A 5,383-nucleotide genomic window follows, 5' to 3' on the forward strand; every position below is an offset into this window, starting at 1 on the left:
TGATCTCCTTCAGAATGGACTGGTTGGATCTCCTTGCAGTCCAAGGGACTCTCAAGAGTCTTCTCCAACACCACAGTGCAAAAGCATCAATTCTTCGGTGCTCAGCCTTCTTCACAGTCCAACTCTCACATCCATACATGACCACAGGAAAAACCATAGCCTTGACTAGACAGACCTTTGTTGGCAAAGTAATGTCTCTGCTTTTGAATATGCTATCTAGGTTGGTCATAACTTTCCTTCCAATGAGTAAGCGCCTTTTAATTTCATGGCTACAGTCACCATCTGTAGTGATTTAGTATGAAAAAGCATGAAAACATTAGCTAAAATAAAGCTTGTATTCTCATATTAATATCTGATAAGTAAACTTCTTTAATTATGAAAGTGATTTTATTTAACTGATTATAAATAAAACCATATAAAAGAAACAGTCTAAAAATCAGAGTTATAAACTATTCAGTGAAAGATGTTTTTAAAAGCTAAGTCATTCTCCTTTTGAGGATTCTAAACAAACATAACAATACATGTAAAATATTATATTGCATAATTATACAAAGAACTTTACAGAAATACTGTATTCTTTTTCCTTCACTTTTGCAAACACATCTTTCTATAACCCCATGAACTGTAGCCTGCCATACTCCTCTGTCCCTGGATTCTCTAGACAAGGATAATGGAGTAGGTTGCCATTTCTTTCTCCAGGGGCTCTTCCTGACCCAGGGATCGAACTGGGGTCTCCTGCATTGCAGGCGGATTCTTTTACCATCTGAGGCACCAGGGAAGCCCTTTCTATGGTTACAAATTTGATTTCCAATCATGATACAGATCAGCTAGAGGGGAAAAAAAGTATGTATATATATATTTTTTCTTCTTTTTATTTTGAGATATGACAAGTAGACTTTAAGGCAAAAAAAAATATTACTGAAGATAAAGACAGATACTCATGGTGATAAAAGTACCAATTTGAATGAATATGTAATAAACTTAAATTTGTATTCACCTATAGAAATCCTTTATAAGATAAATGTTTTATACATATTTTATACCAACCATTGGCCGCCAGTCTGAAATTGATTTTTTAAAAATAACAACTTCATTGAATTCCAATTCATATACTATCTAATCTATCTATTTTAAAAGGTAAAAATAGGGCTTCCCTGGTGGTACAGTGTCCATGTTCCCAAAGCAGGGGGCCCAGGTTCAGTCCCTGGTCTGGCAACTACATCCCACAGAGAGCAACTAAGAGTTTGCACGCTGCAACTAAGACCTGGCACAGCCAAATAACTAAATTAAAAAAAATAAAATAAAATATTTTTTAAAAAGGTAAAACAAAAAAAGTTTTTTAGTACATTCAGACTTGTGCAATCACCACCACAATCAATTTCAGAACATTTCCATCACCTCCTAAAAAACCATGGTACCCATTAACAACCATGCACACACTCAGCTCCAATCTGGAGTCCTGCTGCTGCTGCTGCTGCTGCTAAGTCGCTTCAGTCATGTCTGACTCTGTGCGACCCCATAGACAGCAGCCCACCAGGCTCCCCCATCCCTGGGATTCTCCAGGCAAGAACACTGGAGTGGGTTGCCATTTTCTTCTCCAATGCATGAAAGTGAAAAGTGAAAGTGAAGTCACTCAGTCGTGTCAGACTCTTAGCGACCCCATGGACTGCAGCCTATCAGGCTCCTCCATCCATGGGATTTTCCAGGCAAGAGTACTGGAGTGGGGTACCATTGCCTTCTCTGAATCTGGAGTCCTAGATATCCACTAAGCAATCCACTAATCTATTTTCTGTGTACAGATTGCCTCCTTGGGCATTTCCTATAAATGGAACCATATAATATGTGGTGCTTTGAGATCTGGCTATTTTATCCAATTACAGTATCAGGCTTAGAGTGCAGTTTCTGTGAGCTCTATCAGATCTGGTGCAGCTCCTTTGGTGCGGCTGCTCGACCGACTGAGGAACTGAGATCACCCTCCTCACGTACACCCAACACGCATGGTGAGAAGCACAAAGGATCCATACAGGAGAAGAATGGGAGACAGACGATAGCTACTCGTTCAGAGCAGCAGTTTGGGAGTTCAGCAAGGTGATGTTGCAGGGATCTTCTCTGCAGGCAGAGAATGCTCCTTGATGAGGACACTGTCTTCTTGGGAGTGGCTCCGGGTCTATTGTTCTTTCCCTCCCTTGGCTATACAGACAGATCCTGGCCAGATCCACCCCAAGGAATGTGCTGTGTGTGTCCCTCTGCTTCTTCCCCATCCCCGTTCAACCTCTCATCTGCCTAGTGCCCCAACCCCCATCTTGTTTCAGATTCTTATTAACCAAGCTCTCGGGGTGGGCAGTTGCGGGGCGGTGGGGGGCACGGGGGTAGTCATGCTGTCAGAAAAGTAGGCAAACTAATTATCCTTTATAATGTTTATTATTTATTAATAAAATAGAATTCACACACACTTTAAAAACACCAGAAAAAAAATAGGAGAATAGCTACAATCCAGGCTATATGGAAAGCCACAGCACTCAGAAGAAGGCTTAGAACACCCATGGTACGTGGCTCACTGAAGAATCCTGAATATTCTGTGCAGCTGGAACCCAGGTAAAACCTACTGTAATTTACTCCCTAAAATAATCATACTGGGTCTTCTCTCAAAGCCTCTTTTTAAAAAGGAGGGGGGAAACTGAGAAACACCATCCAATTCCAGTTCTGCAGCAGCCTCACATACATTCTACAATATTTATTTGGTGTTAAAAAAAGTCTCTGCTACCCCATCTCGTCACTTGGCTCTTCCTTCCTCTCACCTCATGTTCTGTCTTCTACGATGAAGCAGCAACAAATTTCAGCTCCCAGTGACAGCTTCCCCAGGGAAAACTATACCCACTACACTGAACCAGCAAGACTCAGGGATGCCAATTAGAAGGTAATTTTATTTGTGTTGTGTCCTCTTAATTTTTTCTCCAGAAATGACCCTTAAGTCTATGAAAAGATACACACCTTCTCTCATAATAAGAAAGATGAATATTAAAATTATGTTGAGATGCCATTTCTCACCTATTGAACTGGTAAAATGCCAGAAGTTTAAAATGCATTGCTGTTGATGTTTTGGGAAGATAGGCACTCTCATACGTTACGGGTGGGTTTAAAGGGTACAACTCCTCTGGAGGGTCTTTTAGCAATATTTACCAAATGTACTTAACCTTTGGCCCAGAAATTCCACTTTCAGAAAATGAGTTCCACCAATATACCTGTGTATGTAACCTGACATGTACAAATTTATACACACACACACATACACACACAGTTTTCATTGCATTACTTTCTGTAATAGTCAAAGACTATAAATCCCAAGCATCTGGCAATAGGGAACAGGTTAAATAAACTATGGTATATTTAAATAAACTGTACTGGTGTATATGGTACAGGTTAAATATGGTACAGGTTAAATAAACTATGTACATCTACCGTGAACTCTAGAATACTATGGAACTGTAAAGAGAAAGAAGATCTCTACATACTGATATATAGGAAGATCTCCCAGTTACATTGCCAAGTTAAAAAAAAAAACACACACACACGTGACTTCACAGAAGATATCCAGGAATCCATCCTTCTACCTAACAACTACTGGACCAGCAAGAATTGTCTAAAGGTAAATATTTTGGAACTCTGGAGTTCAGTCAAACACTTGCAACACTCGCAGCAGAGCTTGACAAAGGGATTGGTAAATTTTGGTGGTTTAACCTCTTGCATAGCAGTTACCACGCCTCAGCCCCTCAGCAAACAGCCTTGGGTACAACAGCCCACATTCCAGGGAAGATCTTCACGATATTAGATTTGGCAATGATTTGTTGGATGTGATACCAAGAGTACAGGCAAAAAAACACAAAAATAAATAGAATATGACTTCATCAAAATTAAGCTTTTGTACATCAGGCTTCTGGTAAAGAATCCGCCTGCCAATGCAGGAGACCCAAGGGACATGGTTTCAATCCCTGGGTTGGGAAGATCCCCTGGGGAAGGAAATGGCAACCCACTTCAGTATCCTTGCCTGGAAAATTCCATGCACAGTGATGGGTTACAGTCTGTGGGGTCAGAAAGAGTCAGACACACACACACACACATCAAAGCACACTATTGAGAAAGTGAAAAGACAACCCACAGGATGGGAAAAATGTCTACAAATTATATATCTGATACAAGGTTAATATCCAGAATATATAAAGTACTCTTTCACCTCAACAATACAAAATGACTAACCCAGTTCAAAAACAGAGAAAGAACTTGAATAAACATTTCTCCAGAGAAGACAAATGGCCAAAAGGCACATGAAAAGGCACAGCATCAGTCATTAGGAAATGCAAATCAGCACTACAATGATATGCCACTTCACAAACATTAGGACTGCTATTATCAAAAGCAAACAGAAAATAGGTGTTGGATGTGGAGAAACGGGAACCCTCCTGTCTGGCTGGTCAGAAGGTAAAATGGTACAGTCACTGTTAGAGAAGCAGCCTGGCGGTTCCTCATAAAGGTAAACACACACTTACCAAGCGCCCCATCATTCTCCGTCTAAGTTAAAAAGGTAAATTTTATATGACTCATGTTTTATGGCAAAGAAAAAAAAAGGTCTGAAAGGTATGCTACATTTTTTGTAAGAATAGGAGATTCATATTTGCTTACTGCATAAAGAAATACTGAACCAGTAAACACATAAAAATGTTTACCTGCAAGAGGAGACATGAACTTGGGCGAACTCCAGGAGACAGTGAGGGACAGGGAGGCCTGGCGTGCTGCAGTCCATGGAGTCGCAAAGAGTCAGACACGGCTTGGTGACTGAACAAGAGGAGAATGGCAACTGGGGAGATGGGGACAGATGTGAGAAGGCTTTCTCAGTGTACACTATTCATATCATTTTATTTATTGACATATAGTTGATTTACCTGTATGCAGGCCAGGAAGCAACAGTTAGAACTGGACATGGAACAACAGACTGGTTCCAAATAGGAAAAGGAGCATGTCAAGGCTGTATATTGTCACCCTGCTTATTTAACTTATATGCAGAGTACATCATGAGAAACGCTGGGCTGGAAGAAGCAAAAGCTGGAATCAAGATTGCCGGGAGAAATATCAATCACCTCAGATATGCAGATGACACCACCCTTATGGCAGAAAGTGAAGAGGAACTAAAAAGCCTCTTGATGAAAGTGAAAGTGGAGAGTGAAAAAGTTGGCTTAAAGCTCAACATTCAGAAAACGAAGATCATGGCATCCGGTCCCATCACTTCATGGGAAATAGATGGGGAAACAGTAGAAACAGTGTCAGACTTTATTTTTCTGGGCTCCAAAATCACTGCAGATGGTGACTGCAGCCATGAAATTAAAAGGCG

This window comes from Bison bison, unplaced genomic scaffold (assembly GCF_000754665.1).
Source record: "Bison bison bison isolate TAMUID 2011002044 unplaced genomic scaffold, Bison_UMD1.0 scf7180017864527, whole genome shotgun sequence".
Taxonomy (NCBI): domain Eukaryota; kingdom Metazoa; phylum Chordata; class Mammalia; order Artiodactyla; family Bovidae; genus Bison; species Bison bison.